The following is a 19822-nucleotide window of genomic DNA, read 5'->3' as shown; positions in this document are numbered from 1 at the left end:
TCTAATGTAAAAAAGGAACAGGTTACTTTTACTATACATTTAGCTGATGCATAAATGCTTCAACTATCTCACTGATTAGTGTTACTGGAGAAGCTGCCTGTAGAAGTCACATTTAGAATCATATAGTAGCATTGTGATATACACAGAAATATAATGTGTCCCAAAGACCAGATAATTGCTAACGTGAGATTTTCATCATAATGGCTACAGCTTTTGCAAACAGCACATCTTTAAACAAAACCCACGCAAATATAATTGCTTTGCTCGAAGCTAAACCAAATTACTTATAGTAATACTGTAAATCCCAGAGCCTTTGCTCAACATGTTAAACTTACCTACCAATAGAAAAGAATGAAACAGACAATTAGAGATCACTTTGCACTGTGGCCTTGTGATGGGGTGTATAAACCCTGCACTAGAATTGAAGAGGTTAAAGAGCAACTCTGACCAGTTGCACCTGCAGAGTATGCACCAGCTAGAGGTGGAGCTTAAAAGGGAGCCAGTCAGCTCAGAAGTGGCCTGGCAAGTCAGGAAGAAGGACCTGCCTTGGGAGTGCCTGAAGAAAGATGCTGCAGAAACCATCTCTGGTGGTGTGGGGGCCTGCCTAATGATCCCAGAGGTGCTGAAGGTGCAATTGGTACCTTTTCTCTTATTACTTAGTGACAGACTGAAAGCCTTTGACAAAAGAGTGGGTGGTAGGAAGTGGCCCAAGGAGGCAGCCTTAAGGCACTCCTGGGTGCTGGACATTTGGTAATGCTTATAGGTAAGGCTACATTTTAGTCACGGGTATTTTTAGTAAAAGTCATGAACAGATCACGGGAGTAAACAAAAAATTCACGGTCCGTGACCTGTCCATCACTTTTACTATATACCCTAACTAAAACTTGGGCAGGGGAGACCACGGGTGTTCTGGGGGGGAGGTGGTCCAGGAGCTCTGTGGGTGCTGGGGGGGCGGGCCAGGACCCCCACTGGTGCTGGGGTGTGTGTGGACAGGAAGTGGCACACAGCCCAGGATCCCCGTGGGGGCTGGAGGCTGGGCGATGGCGTGCGGCCCAGGGACCTGCTGGTGCTATGGGGAAGGTGGGCAGCACACGGCCCGGGACCCCTGATGGTGCGGGGGGCGGGGGGGTGTTGGTGGGGCTGACAGTCTCCCTACCTGGCTCAGTGTGTCCTGCAGCTCCTGGGGGAGGGAAGACTGGGGGGCTCCATGCATGCTGCTCCCGCCACAAGCACCAGCTCCACAGCTCCCATTGGCCGGGAACTGCGGGGGCGGGGAGCTGCGGGGGCGGGGCCTGTGGGCACAGGCAGTGCGCAGAGTCCCCTGGCCTCTCCACCTAGGAGCTGCAGGGACATGCCAGTGGGAGCTGGAGAGCCCCAAACCCTCTGCTCCTAGTCCCCTCCCACACACCCAAACTGCTGCTGCTGGCCCAGGAGCTGCCTAACTTGGGCAGCCCCTGAGCCACACCAGCTGCTGCACAAGTCACAGAAGTCACGAAAGTCACGGAATCTGTGACTTCCATGACAGACACGTAGCCTTACTTATAGGCCCTGTGTTGGACTTCAGTGGAGTGGGAGGGCCTGGACTCCACTGCCAGCTCTCCACCTCATTAAGAAAGGCACAAAACCCCTCACCTTTTAAACTCACCCCTGGAGGTACAAAAAGAAGGACAGGATTAATACCTTTTGCAAACCCTGGCTGGGATTTGACACTTGTGAGGTGGGCGGTGTCAACAGCCACACCCCATATCTCCTTGGAAACCCTGTCAGACTGGAGGGAGAGAGGACTGAGTTGTAACCTGACTGGAGGGTTGAGTCAACCCACAATAAAAGATAGACTAACACCAGATGTGAGGGTGGTCTAGGGGAAAGAGTATAGCCTAACTCCCTAACCAGTGTGCAATGGCACCTGCAAACACCATCCCCCACTCATCATGTTCTCTATAACTATGGTAGTTGCAAAAGTGTCCACTATCAAATTACAGTAACCTCTTAATCACAAGATATATCAACATTCTTGAATGGGCATAAACCTCTAATACTAAATCATGATGCACATCCAATACTTTATCTGTTGAGAGTATCTCTCCATCTTGGATAGTTCTAACCTATTTATCCCCACAGCATGAGTCCTGTGCAGTTTTTAGAAAGCACTAACAATGTCCAAGGTTATTACCCCCCTTCCCTGGTGGATATTTTAGTTTGGTTGCATTTTACTGATTCTTTTAATCTCATGCACTGTAAACTCTTTTCAGTGATAGCCGAGTTAGTCTGGATCAGCACAGGGACTCCTCGTTTTTTTTGTACACTCTTTGAAACTACTCCAGACAAATCACACACTTCTGAATAATGCAACTGATTAGATTATAATAGTGAAGAATTTCTGTAGTAGGGTCACTTACTATACATTGCCTTCTCTAGCAACTACATAGCAACACGTATATTAAAGCAACAAAAATAAAACAAAGTGTGACTCCCAAAGAACAACTCATCCCTGCACCTCCCCCTTCCCAAAACCCTACAGCCAAAACAGACAATGCTCCCCTGACAATATCCTCTATGCAGGATGCCTTCTTAGCTGATATAAAGCTAGCGTAAGGGCTCTACATCAGCCCCCTGATTTACGGGTGGATCATGGGTGTGTTGAAGATGTGGCTGGAGTACACTGCAGGATAGCTATTGTCTGATAGCCACTGATGGTCATGGGAAGCACAGCATCATTTATAGAACTCCTGAGGCTGCTCTACATTAGGGGCCAGGCAGTTTCTTGCACAGCCCTAGAATGCAGGGAGCACAGAGGTGGCTTATAATGTATCTACTGAGAATCCGGTTCATTGATTTACTGGAGGAGAATAGAACTTGATTAGGTTCCGAAACATTAAAATTCTGAGGCTGTGTAAAAAAGAAAAGGAGGGGACTTTATCTCCTTTCTGAAACTGCCTTCCAAGAACTCAGACACACCTGATAATTCTACTTCTACTGAGAGTACATATTTGTACCACTTTTAGAAAACTGTCATATACAGCCACAAGATATTTATTTTTCCTAGATCTTGGACCTAGCACTTTAGGCTCAAATATATGCTAGGAGTCCACTGAAGCATGACATTCTTTAAAAAAAAATTAAAACTAACTTTCCAGAAGAACTCTTGGGGTTTTTCTTTGAAAAATGTTTTGTAACTTATGCGCCTTCTTTTTAATCAAATATTATCAATTGGTACAACTGATATTGTAAAACACCATTCTTCTTTTACATTTTTTTTTTTTAAGAATGAAAAATCACTTGGGACAGATTTAATCTACTAATCACAATATATAGTATAAATTGGAGGCAACAATTTTACATCCAGCCAAAATGTCAGATAAGTTTCATATACAACAAAAAATACCTATTTTGTAATCTTAAAGTCACATTGAGACTAATAGATTATATGAAGGCAGTACCTGGTGCTGATTTAGATATGGACAATCTTTTGCTTCTAACTCATTGGGTATTATTTATTCAACTCATAAAATGAGAGGAAAGATAAGTTAAAGCTAAATGCACATATTTAAGGTAACTCTGATTTGTTTAGATAAGTTTTTTTTTTTAAATTTGGATAACCCACAGCAGATATATCAGTCTTGAAACTTTTGTCTCTGTTGTCCAACAACACAACACAGCTTTCTCTATACACAGGTATTTGTGCTTCACTTTACCTGGATTAAGATAATCAGGATTCAAGAGAATTATAGGTAAGTTAATGCAAAGCACTATGTGTCAAGGTTGCACTTAATTAAGCACTCAGTCAAGGCTGAATGTGTTCTGCCTTTATTGTGTCCCTATGCATATATGTATGTAGTGCTATACAGTTTCTGGGCCTGTCCTTGCTACTCCCAAAATGGTCAGAGGGATTACTGCTGAGCAATTTAAATTCCTGTCCCCACAACCAGAGGCTGAGCATATTGCCTTTTCAATATTTTCAGCGCCTCCTGAAATAAGAGGGACATTTTTGAGGCTCTGACTATAATGATAGTGCATCTATCATACCTAACTCTCTTTGGAACATGGTGCTGTACTAAATTAGGCTCCTATTTCCTCTTAACAATCAGTTTGTATCTCATAATGATGTCTGCTCTTCTATTACATATATTATAACAAAAGTTCCACTATGCTGTTCCAGGTGCCTTGATGTACATACTACTATTAGGTGAACTGATCTATCACCATGGTGTTGAATTTAATTTATATACTGGGAACACAATTAAATTAAATTTGTCCCCATATTCTACTTGCTATCTCTGTTGTGAATGCCTAAATAGTGTCCAGGCATATTTAGATATTTCTTACAACTTAATGCAAGAAAACATGGGTTTGTGGGATATAAACACTAGCTAAAAATCACTCACCTCTTAATTCTGTCTTTTCTCTCCATCTCCTTTTATAATGCTTTTTCCCCAGGATTTGCAATTTAGCAGTTCAGCTGGAGACTCGTCTAACATTTGAATGAAATGTTTGTTGTATGGAAATCTCCATTATATTGCCTTAGGAATATAGCCAGATTACATCTCCACCTCATTTCTGCTGATGCATAGGTCTTTATTCAAACCTTTGTGCCATCTTGTTTAAACTATTGTTGTAGAGCCCTTTTAAGCTGTTTTGCCCTGCATGCCATTAATAGACTTCAGCTGGTACAAAATGCCACAGCTAGAATTCTGCTTGGCATCTAATAGTAAGAGCATAACTTCAGTTTTGATCAGTAGACACTACATAAGTGTTCTTATTTAAGGGCATAGGTGTATGGACCTAGACAATTTGCAGTATGTCAAGAGGCCATGCAATCTTACACTATGAAGATTTATTAGGAAGATTAAAAAAAGAAAGCAAATATATGAAACCACCAAAGGAAGCTTTATCGCCAATCTAGATCTAACCTCTGCCCCCAAACAGTGCTGAAAAATAAACAGTTTCCAAAGGAGGGGTGACTGACTCCAGGCAGACAACATGAAATGTAAAAGTATATGAAAATTTAGTCTGAGACTTTAAATAGGCAAGTTATGGAAACAACAACAATTAGTCACAAAAATTAAAATGTTCTTTTTTTAATTGTAGCATTACTAAATCCCTTGAGTGAGTCTAAACTTTCCTTGGTATGTCGTCTCACATACTTATGACAAAATCAGATTTCATTGGTAAAGCCCCCCTTTCATGCTGATTTCAGGCTCACAGGTGTAGAGCATGTAAATCCACGTATTTTCTTTTCACAACCTTGGTATAACAAGGCAAACTTTGGTCCCTTAATTCAGTGGGAATTTTGTGAGTGATTTCAGTGGGATAATGGGACCAGGGACTCTGGTATGTAAAATTGAGGTAGGATTATCTAGATTAACATGGCATGCCAATATCTTCTTCAGTTATAAATGAATCATTCAACTACCTTTTGGCTTTACATCGAGGGGGAATGGGGTAAAAGGTATTATACGTCCCCCTCCCTACTTCCTTGTATAATTTTAAACAACACTCAAAATTCAACAGGTCCTAAATAATCCTATTTGATTATGAATATTGCTGTTTAACTTTCTGCTTAGTTGCTTAAATCTTCGCTTAAGAACAGATGCAATGATTTTAAAATGCTCTCTGTTTATTATAATTTAATATATAATTATAGCAAATTTTAACTGATATTGTGCAGAGTATTTATTGCAATATGTTCTGATTTTTGAAAGGCAATGTGCCTGATAATAGTTTCAGAAAAAGTTATGCAACTATTGAATAAATAATCGGAGTCAATATTTCTAACAACGTCATTTCAAAACCTAGTGCTAGAAGGTAATGGCCTGGTAATGCTACATATAAGCAATCAAGACACTATACAACCTATTACTTCAAGCTTGAAGAGAAACAGGCCCCATGTGCAGTAGAGGCAATACTGTTTTAGCCAAAATCATATTTAAATATTGTTCTTCCAGTAAGAATGGTTTCAACACTGCCTGGCCAGTGTTGACCAAGGAGAACTGTTTTACAAACTGTGCTCTATATTAGGTCAGGTTTCTCTTCCAGGATAGACGCTGTCCTAACGTCCAACAAAAATATTTGTAGTTTCATACCAGCACTTGTACTCTAGATTCTGCTCCGGGATACTTCCTTGTTTTCTTTGTGGTATACTCAAGTTTCTTCTGATTCCTTAATTTATCTTCTACCTGGAGTTTTCACCAGCTCCTCATCTTTGTAAGATAACCAGAAACATGCAAAGGAAAAGAACAAAATGATTAATGAAAATTAAAACCTTTGAAATATAAAATCTTGAAAATAACCCTAATAAAAAGAAATGCCACATTTGCAGGAGGGGGAAAGAACAAGGATGAAAGATTTGAAACAGGAATGTACCAGAAGAACACACAAAATATATATAGCACACACAGCAAAAAAAATTTAAACTGAAAATATTTAATGGATGCACATGCTGCTTACTCATCACAATATAATTCTCTACAGTCTATTTGCTGCCATTTTTATTTGCATGAGCCTCAGAGCACGCACAACTGTGGTAGGAGGGAAAAGTTACTCCAGTCTAGCAGGAGCGAAAACACAATAGCAGCAGTGGGGTCATGTGACACCTCTGATTATCGGGCTAAACTGTTACCATCATTAATTCCAACAGTTTGTTCTCTAACCTAAGGAGAGAGCCAATAGCTGAAGAAGACATCATACAAAAGAGGTGTGATCTTCTCTGAATTACAAAACCCTCTCATACCAGACACTCAGGAAACAGCTCCTGCTGATATGAAACTCGGTGATGCCTAAAAGATGTCTTCCATTTGGGAAGAAAAGCATAGGAAACTGTATTAAGGCCCAATTCCATATTTTAAAGAAATGTTTGGGTGAATACAGTAGGTCCCACTCACTCTAGTGAGCCTGAGTAATCCTGTTTGAGATATCTAAAAAAAAAAAGTTTCTAAAATCTTTAATCTGAAGTATCTTGGATATGCTTCTATTATCCCACTCTCCCACAAGTGCTTTCACACCCCTCATGCATGAACACCTTCCACAAACTAATCCATAACTCCACTGCTGCGTCCTCCTCAAGTTCCATAGGCATCTGTTGTGATGGCTATGGAACATAGATGTCTGATAATGGTTAGGAAGGTGGGGAGCTGGGACAACTTTTAAAAACAACCTCCACAGCACCTTTGTACCTACAAATTACACACCCAGCTAGTCTATGAAAGACATGGTGGTATTACTGTTGCCTCTCCTAATCCTGGTTTGTCTATCACACTCATTTGTTTAGACTGAAAAAAGTCTTTGGGATAGGGACTGCCTTTTCCTATATATTTGTAAAACACCAACCTCCGGTTGGAGTCTCAAGACACTACTGTAATATAAATAATAATTACAAGCAAAAAAAGTTAAAAGAATTCAATCCTCTTTGTGTGTATGCATGATACAGCCTTTAATGACATCACCATATAATATTTTTCCAACACCTATCCATTCAGTTAATGGGTGGTTATTCAATATTTTTTTAGTCTCCCCATTCAGTGTGTGGCCTCAGGCCTTATTTACAGCACATAGCTCCCTCCTGCACTAAATACTAATATTCAACTATCTCCTCGCCATTTCTATGTTGCTGATTGCTATAACATCTGAGGACTTCACAAACATCAATAAATTTATCTTCAGAACATGCTGTGAAATTAGGTGATACTATTATCCCCATTTTGCAGATGTGGGAACTGAGGCACAGACAGATTAAACTCAAAATTGTCAACAGGGTCCTCCAATTTTGGGTAACTACTTGAAATACCCAGGGTCCAATTTTTTAGGGTACTTGACACACTATAGCTCTCTTTATGTTCGAAGTACAGCTCCATTTGGCTTCAGTGGCAGCTGAGAGTGCTTATCACTTTTACAAACCTGGCTAAAAGTGTCTCACGTTGGGCACCCATGAAACAGGAATATAGAGTTAGTGGCCAACTCAACATTTTGAGTAACATGACTTGCCCACCATCCCTTAGTACTTCTTTGGCAGAGGCAGGAACAGGCTCCAGGAGGGTGGGGCCGGGGATGAGAGGTTTGGGGTGCAGGAAGGGGCTCCGTGCTGGGGCCAAGGGGTTCAGAGTGCAGGAGAACTCAGGGCTGGGACAAGGGGTTAGGGTGCAGGAGGGGGTGTAGGCTCTGGGGTGGGGCCATGGATGAGGGGTGTGGGGTGCAGGATGGGGCTCCAAGCTGGAGCAGGAGGTTGGGGTGCAGGAAGGAGTGGAGCAGGGGGTTGAGGTGCGGGAGAGGACTCAGGGCTGGGGTGCAAGAGTTCAGGACACAGTTGCCAACTTTCATGTGGTAAATAAGAACCCCAACTTTAACAATAAGCCAAAAATCAAGCTAATCCCATTTCAAAACAAGGCCCAAACAAGCCAATCCCTAAGAACCCCAACGCTCTATGTGACTAGATCCCCCCCAGCGTGCAGTCTGGGACTGTGGTGGGTCTGCTGTGCACCCCTGACTCTCTCCCCCCCTTGCCCCTTGTCCCCCCTTGCCCTTGCTTGCTGGGAGCCAATCAAAAAAAAGAAGCAACAAGCTACAACCAGCCAAAAACTAGCCAACAAACAACTCACAAGCCAATTAAGCCAAAACCAAGTGCAATTTCTGCATTTTTTTTCCACGGGTTTGGCATGTCTGGTTTGGGGTGCAGGCTCCAGCCAGGCAGTGCTTACCTCGGGCGGCTCCTGGAAGCGGCCAGTTTGGCTCCTAGGCTCAGGAGCAGCCAGGTGGCTCTGTGCGCTGCCCCTGCCTGCAGGCACCGTCCCCGAGCTCCCATTCGCCATAGTTCCCAGCCAATGGGAGCTGCAGAGATGGCAGTCGGGGCAGGGGCAGCACGCAGAGACCGCCCTTGTACCTAGGAGCCAGACTGGCCACTTCCAGGAGCCGCGCGGAGCCAAGGCAAGTAGGGACCGGACTTTTAGTGGCCTATTAAAATCTCCCAGATTGCTTTCAATGGTCACCGGGAGATTGATGCCAATTCCGGTAGACTCCTGGCCAGTCCAGGAGTGTTGGCAACCCTATCTTTGTGAGATAGTAAGGACTGATTCTTCAGATTACCTCATCTTTGAGGGAACATTAAGAATTGAGGATCTGTACAAGTAAGAGTTTGATTCCCCTTACGGAGCTATATTAGAGGCTCAAAAAGACTTTGGCAAACACTTAAAATACGATAGAAACCCCCCACTAATTTACTATTGAGTCTTCACGCAAAGAATAGTAAATCAGTATGACTGCAGAGGTTTCAAAGCTAATAGGCTCTCATGACTCTGACCTATAAACAGACATTTGTTAAATACCAGAAGATTATTCTGATAGTGGAACTGTAATACTTTTGTTCAATTAAAAGAAATGTATGTTTACAAAAAAGTGTCTAATGTAACTGAACATTCAGATCAGAATTCAAGTCATATTGTTCACTGGAGATACAGATAGGTCTAATGTTGCAGACAAACATGGCTAAATGATAATCTATTTGATAGGGATGAGGATTCTCATTAATAATATCATAATGGGTCTAACATAGTGTTCTGATTTCCTTAGAATATGGATCACTTCGAGTACACAGTTCTCCTTTTCCTGTTGTCCAGGACCGGGTATAGAAACACTAGTTAACAGGGTGGTGGTTCATCTATACAAACATTTACATCTTTCTTTTTAATTTATCCTCCCACCACTTCAGGTGTGGAAGGTGTCCACCAATTTCTGCCACTTATTTAGCTTTTGTCCTGGTCTCTTCAGGCTCCTGAGTGTCATGTTGATGGATTTGACTTCTTTCACTATTGTTCTGTGTAATGTTTCTCTAGGTCACCCTCTTTTACTCTTCTGTAATATTTGTGATTAGAATGGCCACAAAGGAAATCTCGCCAATGAAGAACATCAAGTTATTGGGGAACACTGCAGCTAATGAAAGACATGATCCCATATGCCTCATACACAACTACAGGAAAATGTGCTTGTCACACCAGAACTCAAGAAAAATTAGACTCACCTAAGCAGAACACCACCAAAAATGAATCATTATGTATCATCAGTGAAATAATCACACCTCAGAGAGGGGCAGTATCAAATATGTGAGTTTAGGGAATCTGTCTGGGTAAAACTTATATATTCTAGTTGATTTTATTAACACTATGTATATAAAGTGACTGTATACTGAATATATATAAAGTTCACTGTATACTGAATCAGCCATTTGCTAGCAAAGACTGGTCATGAATCTCACAAACCCTATCAGGAAGCTGCTTCAGGACAATCAAGAAGTCATTAACACTGAATGCCTCTACCTTGATGGAACAATTGTTACTCTAAAGCAGGGGTAGTCAATTATTATTTGTCAAGGTCCAAATTTCTTGGGCAAGGTCTAGTCAAGGTCCAGACTCCAGAGAAAATAATAATAATAAAAAAATAACAATAATGATATAATAACTAAATAAAAAGATTTTGAGGTCAGTTCAAAAGCATCTGATGGTCTGGATTTGGCCCCTGGTTCGCCTAGACTACCCCTGCTCTAAAGAGTGTGTGACCAGGCTAAAGGAAGCTGGTTCTCCCAGGTTGCCTGAGGGGGAGAGGTTGGAGCAATAAACAATCCTGAGTAAAAAAGAAACTGTCACAGTTTGAATGAACAGCACCAACTCAGATTTTCTTTCTTTTTTTTAAACCAGAAGAGATTCAATAGGAAGGCACCATCAGTTTGAAAGGAAACTTACTCTTGAAATTTTGAGCAAAGCCGGATGTTATAGAAAAGCCCCATTGAAACCAATAAAGAATTGCTAAAATCCAGCCTCTCTCTGAATTCAATGGAAAATCTCTTGTGAAACCAATGGAAAATTTTGGATCATATTCAGTGTTGTAACAAATACAAATTATGACCCAAATTTTCAAAAGATCATACAAAGAAAGGTACACACATCAGTAGGGGATTTCAAATGCACACACACATAGAACATCAGGCATTGCACTTGTGTACGTGCATGTTATTTCAAATGCATGTGCATGCATCCACTGGTCACTGGTGGATACCCAAGAGTTGATCCTTAGCGGTGAAGAATAGCTTTGGTTTTCTGGACCAAACTAGAGCCTGGATGGTATTCTGATGCTGTTTTCCCTCTTTGGTGAATAATGCTATTACACTTGCATTAACTAGTAGTGATGTTTCTGTAAGGGACTCCTGGGACTCTTAATCTCTTGTCTCATTTCCAGTAAATCAACTACTCATCTTTAACACCAACACTATCCCCACTGGATAAAAAACAGAACTCATCTCATTTGGCTGTCTGATCATTGGCTAACTAGCACTGAAATGCCACCTGAACAGTATTACATTTTATTTTTACGGTAGCAGTCATTTTAGATACTCACTACTGATTGGGAAATTCCAGTTCTTAATAAAGTCTTGATCCTGACCAAGGCTACTAAGCCCTACCACAATATCAAATATTATTAATAAATATAATTAATTACATACATGTGACTTCCAACTGCAGGTATTATGCATATACGTGAATAGAACAATGGTTCTCAAACTCTGACCTATGGACTACCAGTTGTCCATGGAATTTTTGCTCATGGTAAGCAGAACAAAATATTTTGAGAACCAAGAAGTGGGTGACTAGGGAGTGGGGAAGGTGGAAAGGGGAGATGGTTCCATAAGAGGGTCTTTTTCACATGATGGTCCACAGGATGAAATGCTAGAAAACTACTGGGATAAAATATTTGTAACATCCTAGTTTCATTTCTTCTATAAGTCCAAGTTCCACAGCCCTTACTCTCATGAATAGTCCCACTGGGAACAGAATTGAGTCCAACATGCTATTCCCACAGGTCAACAAAATATAAATGTAATTAATATGGGTATGATATCACACACCCATATTAACTGTATTGATTGAACGTGTATTGAAACCAACTTGCTTCTTTTCTACACGGAATGCTAAGACTTTTTTTTTTAGAAATCTTTTATATTGAAAATAATGTATACAAGAATACACCATCTTAAAATTCTAAAGAGAAATCACTTATCTTCTGCTTAACGATATCACCAGAAACCCTCAATGGCTGTATATCTTTGTATGAGATAGTTACTCATCTATATGATCATACACCAAGTTGTTCACTTTTACTTAGGGTTACCAGCCGTCCGGGTTTCCCCGGACATGTCCAGCTTTTTTAGCTTTAAATGGCCGTCCGGGGGGGATTTCTAATAAGGTAGAAATGTCCGGGATTTCCCCCTTCCCCTCACGCAGAGTGCAATGCGGCTGATTGGACGGCTGTGTCTGATTGAAAGCCGCTCGCAGCCACTGGGGCCACTAGCAGCCAGAATACCTCCCCCTCCCTCACAGAGCAGTGCCTTATTTGTTTGGCTGCACGTGGAGCCTGCAGCTCTCCCTTGGCCTGGTGGGGGGGGGGGGGGGGGAAGGGGGGGGGGGGGGGGGGGGGGGGAGGTTGGGGGGGGGGTTTGGGGGGGCTGTCAGGAGAAGGGGGTGTAGAGAGCGGTTGGGGCAGGTAAGGGACAGGGAACGGGGGGGTTAGATTGGTCGTGGGGTTCTGGGGGCAGTTAGGGTGAGGGGGACAGGTAGGGGGATTCTGAGGGGGGCGGGAAGTGGGAGGGGGCGGGGCTAGGGCGGCACCCCGTGTCCTCTTTTTTGATCGTTGAAATATGGTAACCATACTTTTACTGCAAAGTAAATTGGGGGGAGGGGGCGGGAAGGAGAGGGGAGGTTGTTTTTTGTTACAGAACAACAGGTGCAGGGAATACATTACTATTGAAAGACTGGAAACAGCAAGTTACAGCCTAAAATATTCCATTAGGCAACTCTTCTAGTCCTAAAAATTGACCCAAGAATTGCAATAATTTAAAGATATATAAATGTAATATGTATCGCTATATTGTAAATTCACATATTTACTATCCTCCAGAGTAGTACCAAGAAAAAAATCACCCTTATAAGAATAATATGAAGATAAATTGTCTTTCTACAGTATAGTAATACCACAGTATTTGGTTTTATATAGCCTTTTTTCCATAGTCAACATATTCCAAATCACTTCCCAAAGCAATGGAGTGACTATAGACAAATGCAATTTGCTAAACTGTTGACTTTTTCCACTAGAAACCAAGTCCATAGCTGAACCAAATTCCAGTCTGAGAGCAGCACAGGACATTTTGTCCATAGAAACTCATTTTGTTTTTGTTTTTTAAACAATGTTCAAATTTTAATTTTCTTAGGGTTTAATTTTGCCATCAGTGACTCTTGTGCACTTGCCCTTGTAGTTGTTGGAGCTTCACAGGAGTCACCAAGGGCAAAATCTAGGCCTACTTGTTTTCATTCTTGTTACTATTTGTTTAATGCTATTTGTCTTGTATAATGCGCCGTTGCTTGGGGAGAACACTCTTTTAACCCTGCAGTAAAATGTTGTGGGTTTGTTTTTGTTTTTAAAGACTTGGTCAAATTCCTATCATTTTAAACATTTATATTATCGCAGCACCTAAATGACAAACTGAAAGTTGTTAGAAAAAGCCATATGGATGGCCAGCAATTAATAAAATATATCAGGGTGAATAGATTATTGGTGTGCACTACAGAGTATAAGTGAATTAGGAAACAATACCTTTACTACTCAGGATTCAGTACTCTTTGAGAGCTGAACAACTCCCAGCAACTTCCATATACAATTTTTAAGCCCCTCTGAGAAGGAAAGCATTTTTCTCCTTGAGTCTCCTCAGTAGTACCTTTTGGGCAAATAAGATTATCATCGTACTTAAGGCAAAAAGGTCACAAAATAGTGGTTTGAAACAGGGACATTTCCATCCCTTTCTGTCTTTAAGATTCTTCATTGAAGAGTTCTTCATGAAAAACAAATTCTGGACAAAGAACTAAGAAAACTGCTTGCAAGTGCATTTCAATATGTCTTCCAATGCTTCTTGCAGTACACGGTGCACGAGAGGCCAGACTGGCTGAATGAGTGGAGAACAGAACATTAAGGACATTTGAAGGGCAAAATTCTGCAGTGAATTATAGTCTGTAAACGCCACTGACATCAGTAAAGAGGCATAGGGTGTCAGTCAGTGCAAATTTGCCTGGAAGCTGCCAATATCTATTTGTTGGAAAGAGTGAAAGCCTCCAGTCCAGAGTGATGGAACTGAAGATAAAGAAATTTAAGCGATTAGTTAGTTCAAATTCAATTAACATTTTAAAACTAAATGATATGAACTTGCTACTGAGCTCCATTCAGTTAAAATAATTGTATACCTTATGCAACTTCACACTAAGCCTGAGGAAATCCATTTAGGAGGAAAAAAAAAAAAAAAACACCTCTCACTTGGCACCAAGCAGAATAAACCTACAACCCAGCAAACATGGAGCTGCAACACTCATGCAAATAGACTGTAGTATCCAAACATCTTCAAGGGCTGAGGGGTTAACCCTTTTTTTCCCCCTCTTTCCTATTTTCTTTATTTAAAATAACCAGTTTGTATTTGTAATTCACACATCAACCCAGCAAAAGCACTCCAAGTTTACAAATACATACATTTAAGGTAATGGCATAAAGGAAGAAAATTATTTAGTCTCAGAAGATGACAGAACAAGCAGCAATGTCCTAACCCTAAGGAACAAAAAGGTGTGGGTAGCTATTAGGAAAGTTCTTGGGAACTGGATGGATTTGGCAATTAGTAATGGGAAATGAGCATTTCACCTTTAGGTTACCAGATCAAATGTGAATAGGGTCAGTAGTCACTATAAATTGTTACCATATGAGGGCCGTTCAGTGTTTTACATGTAAAAAGAGGTGGTGGCGGCAATAGTTCAGTCCCTACTTGACAAGTGAAAATATGTATCCTTCATATCACAAAACCACCACAAAGGTACCTTTATAGCCAAATTTCATAGAGAGAACAAAGAATGGAGACTGAAACACCACTTCTCCCCATACGTGCACTTAAAAGTTGTCTTGCCACATGATTGAGGTTGCTGCCTGTGCTATACATCTTCTGTTGATAAAGGGCTTCAGTCTCAAAGGCTGTCAAGCTGGCACTTTTCATGACCACTACGGTGATTGAAAAAATAGTTAAGAAAAAGTACAATAGAGGACTAGACTATCAAGGGAAATGGTCAAGGAACCAATACCACAGAGATTCAAGAACAGGTTAGATAAGGCATTAACAGGAATGATGGAGTGAATGGAGAATGGAAGGTGGTAGATTCTGTTACACGGTGGTCTTTTCTGGCCCTACTCTCTTTTATATTTTGATTTATATTTAACTAGCAAAATAAATTCAACCTATTTTATTACCTTGCACAACATGTAGGAATTGGCAACAAATATCTGTAAATTTTGTTTCATTATAAAATACACAATCTCTCAATTTTACTTTGAATCCTATGGCGTACACAGAACACAAAAGAAAAAAGTGGAGCAGATAGTCCATTTTCTTACTTATTTAAGTGTAGTTCCACTTTTGTGCCAAATAGTACCCAAATAGAATATGGATTTTCTTCTTTTTGTCTGTTTGTTGATGTTTTAAAGAAAATTCAATGAAAGAAACATTAATGTAGTGTTAATGTTGGTAATTTAAACAAACTAAATTTTCCACTTCTGTGTTAACATGGCCATATTGTACCCCTATTTCTGATGAATATTTTATTCATTTAAATATACCGCCTGTTGTTTAGTGTGTCCAATATTGCTGAGCTACCACCACTATGCAGACTAACCCTTGTTAACCCCTGAACTTCCTGATTTGAGTGTTAAAATGATTAGAGTGAACACTGAATTAATCTAGTCTTTTTGCATCCAACTGCTACATTGTTGATATAGAATTGTTATTTATGAAGTGCCAGTGTGTTCACCTCTGTATGAACACAGAAGATGGCATGCCCCCTCTCCCCTAACAGTAATGTATGAGACACTAACAGTAACCCTGTCCATGAACATGTTTGCTTTCATGAGAAGAGCTGCAGGTACGGAGCTCAGCCCATTAGAGATAAGTAGGGCCCTACCAAATTCCTAGCTGCTGGCTGAGGGCCCAGCTCTGAAGGCAGCAGCACAGAAGTAAGGGTGGCAATAAGATACCATGCCATTCTTACTTCTGCACTGCTGCTGGCAGCAGTGCTGCCTTCAGAGCTAGGCTTCCAGCCAGCAGCCACCGCTCTCCAGCCACTCAGCTCGAAGGCAATACTGCAACTTCCCTATGATAACCTTGCTACCCCTACACACAGGGCCAGCTTTAGGCCGATTCGGCTGAATTGGGCCCCGCGCTAAGAGGGCCCCGCGCCACAGCTCTCCACCCCGCCCCCAGATCACTTCCCCCTCCTCTGCACGCTCCGCCCCCTGCTCCTCCCCCGCCCCTGCTTCCCACAAATCAGAGGTTCGCGGGAAGTCTGAAAAGAAGCAGGGGCGGGCAGGCAGCACCTGGTAAGCAGAGTCAGAGGTGTGGGAGGCTGACATGAGAAGCGCTCCGGGGAGGCGCGGCCCAGTCCGGCCCCGGTCGAGCACCTCCGGCCCCAGCAGCTCCGGCCCCGGTTCTGGCCGAGCGCGCCGGCCCGGCCCGCTTGGCTCGGCTCCGTTCCGGCCCCCGCGGCTCGGCTCAGGTCCGGCCCAGGCCCCGCGGCTCGGCTCCAGCCCAGCTCCCTTGGCTTGGGCCGGGCCCGGCCCTCGCAACTCAGCTTGGGCCCGGCCTGGCCCCCGCGGCTTGGCTCGGCTCGGGCCCGGCCCGGCTCGGGTCCAGCCCCCCGGCCCGGCTCGGGTCCAGCCCCCCGGCCCGGATTCGGCTCGGGCCCGGCCCGGCTCGGATTCAGCTCGGGCCCGGCCCCCCAGCTCAGCTCCAGCTCGGCCCCGGCTGAGCGGCTCCGGGCCAGACCCAAGCCCCACGACCCCGGCTGGAGCTCCGGCCGGAGCGCAGCCCGATTCCTGGGGGCGGGGCTTGCGGCAAGCCACGCCCCCAGGAATTGGGCCCCGCTCTTGCTAAAGCCGGCCCTGCCTACATAACCCCATTTTGAGTCAGGACCCCTACAGTTACAACACCATGACATTTGAGATTTAAATACCTGAAAACCTGAAATTTATGATTTTAAAAATCCTATGACCAATTGGAAATTGACCAAAATGGACCATGAATTTGGTAAGGCCATAGAAATAAAAATGTACGATGACCAGACAAGAAAGTGGGGGTTTAAATGAATGGAGACTGTCATATGCACACATGCACACTTGACACAGTATTTATGTTTTTGGATTGCAGGTGCCTGCATGTGTACAGCACTTTCCCCTGCTATACTTGGCTGCTTCATTCTTGAATGCAGGTTGGCACCACAGGGAAGGAGAGGAATTGTAAACTTCATGTCACTGCCTCCTCCATACAAGAAGACAGGAGACAGAAGTCAAGGAAAAGTGGAAGGTATGCAAATGGGATTCCAGAAAGAAGCTGTATACTAAGGACCCAGTAATAGTCTCAGTGGAGTCAATGGCCATCAACTTTAAAGGAGCAGGATCAGACTGTAGTTTATGTAAGGGTGCAACTGTAGCACATTTATTGAGTAAATTGGCTCAGCTTCCCCCCAAAATACAGAATGCTTGGAACAAACTTTTATTTTGAAATAGGTCAATTATTTTGGCCTACAACCAAAACTCTTTTAAAAACCTTTGTATTTGACAAAGAATGTCCTTGGCCTATGTTTTACAGATATAACTATACAATTTCATATTTTTCCTATTCAAATCTGATTTAAAATAGCATACTGCATCCTGACCTGCACCCCAAATATCAGTGATGAGATATTGGCAACCTTAATATCATTTAAGATAGTAAGGAAATCAAAGGGTTGGTTAGTTCATAAAGGCAGAGGTTACCACTCAATGAGCTCTCTTCTTACTGTGCCAAGAAAATAACAGTTTATGTTGCAAGACTTTTACAGCTCATGAACTAGCCTCAGGAAACCGGGGTGGGTTTTTGAGTGCAAAGTACATCCTACCCCCCTCCCACTGTTTCAGAAACTGACATTGATCTTTCACTATCAACAGCAATGTATTTTGTGTGTGTATGTACACACGTGTGAGAGAGATGATTCACTAGCCTTTATTCCATAGAGAAGATGATTCATTCAGTCATCTCCAGATCATACTAACATACTAAACATGCTCAATAACAAAGCAAAAACCCAAGTTCTTAAACTTTTTTGCTCAAATATTTATTTTTTAAAAAGTGAGATATATCCAGAGTAAGAGGAAGGAAATGTGCAATGAGGAAATACAATGGGCTATATTTCATTTCCACCACAACCGTTGGAAAACGCACCCAACAGTATGTGTAAAAAGAGCTCATCAGTTTTGCCTGGGGGCTCAGACAGGTGTGTCTGCCGGTTCTGCGCTAGCTATATCCTTTGGGCCATGACTAGTCCCTCGATCCCCAACTACTTGGAGAGAGAAATGCACAAGAGCAGCTTTCTATGCAACAGAGGACTTCTGTCTCTCTTCTTATATAATAATCCAGCCTAACCAAAACGGACGCCAACCACCCTGCCATGGAGCATTAACTAGAGATAATTACCCTAGAAACAGATGGTCTAGACCAGAACCTATTCCTCACTAACTAACCACCTAGGCTCTTTGCTAGGAAAATCCTTGGTGGAAGCACACGCAGAAGCCAAATGCAAACCTGCTTGTTACCGAACAGCGAATGTGCTGCTGCTGCTCTGTCCCCAGCAGGAAGCTACAAGCATCACAAACTGCAGCAGCGTCTTCCAAACACATTTCAGGGTCTCTCTCTCTCTCCCCCTCTCTCCAGCCAGAAATCTCAGCTCGTTCAGCCTCTGCCCGCACTGAAGCAGGCTCTCTAATTAAAGGGAAATAAAGGAGAAAGTTACTCTGTGGCTCTCTGCTCCAGTCCCTTGGAGCCCCTGTCACATCCCTCCTGCCAGCCTGCCTCGCTGCTGCTGCTCTTCCCTGCAACATGATTCAACAGCAATGTCACGTTAAGCAACTTGTTACGACACCTGCTCGCCCCCTGCACCCCAGAACACGCTCCCCAGCCCCTTGCTCGGGCGTGCGGGCAGACGGATCCCTTACCTTCCCTCAAGAGGCCCTGAGCTTGGGGGGAGCGCGGGCGGTGGGGAGGCGGGTAATGGTAGGGCGCTCCGGAGCCGGAGGGCGGGGGAGGCTGCGGGAGCCAGCCGGGGGAGAGCACGGCGGAGCGGAGTGCGAGGAAGCGGCGCGGGGGGCGGAGGAGTTTCCCAGGCTTGTTTACGCATTGCTGCCCTGTTCCGCGCGCACCCCGCACGCTCTGATTGGACACAAAGTGGGGCACAGCCTGTCGCCGCCCGCCTGCCCTCCGAGCCACGCCGCCGCTGCCTGGCGCTGGCCCGGGCCGGTAGGGGCTGCGGAGCCCCGCAGCAGGGCCGGGGACCCACCGCCCGCTCTAACCGCCCTGCCCCAGGAGCTGCCCTCCCCGGCGCCGCAGATGCTCAGACGCCCGGCCGCTGGGGCCCCGATGAGCATGTGCACAGCGGCTGCACAGGCCCAGTCGCGCAGGGAAGCCCCAGCGAGGCTGCTGCCGCCCTTACCCGGCCAGCTGCCTGGCTGAGGTGCCCCGGGCCCGGAGCAGCACGGGGAGGCGCACGCTTCTCGGGCGTGCAGGTGGTGGAGGAGCGGAGCGGGCTGGCGGCGAGGAGAAGAGGGGGTGCTGAGAGCAGATGACGAGGGACACACGAATAACCCGCCGGATTTTGCATTCTGAGCTGGACACTGAGAGAGAAACATCTCGTGTGTGTGACAGAGTCAAACCCACCCTAAATATCTGCCCGTGTGCTTG

The 19822-nt window shown here is 43.7% G+C and overlaps 1 protein-coding gene across 4 annotated transcripts in view; it reads right to left on the bottom strand.

Moving 5' to 3' along the window:
- PCGF5 (polycomb group ring finger 5) overlaps positions 1-19510 on the bottom strand; it is a 97665-nt gene extending 78155 nt beyond the window's left edge. The window contains exons 1-2 of one of the 4 annotated variants that reach the window (XM_034776367.1): positions 19081-19510; positions 6084-6200 (exon numbers count right to left, since the gene is read on the bottom strand). The gene's annotated coding sequence lies outside the window, so the exon portion shown is untranslated. The remainder of the gene's footprint in view (positions 1-6083; positions 6201-19080) is intronic. The other 3 variants (XM_034776366.1, XM_034776370.1, XM_034776368.1) reach the window with 3 other exon arrangements.
- Positions 19511-19822: the final 312 nt, after the last annotated feature.

This window comes from Trachemys scripta, chromosome 7 (genome assembly GCF_013100865.1).
Source record: "Trachemys scripta elegans isolate TJP31775 chromosome 7, CAS_Tse_1.0, whole genome shotgun sequence".
NCBI classification, from domain to species: Eukaryota; Metazoa; Chordata; order Testudines; family Emydidae; genus Trachemys; species Trachemys scripta.
The sequence above is the reverse complement of the archived record's forward strand: the minus strand, read 5'-3'. Positions and strand labels throughout refer to the sequence as shown.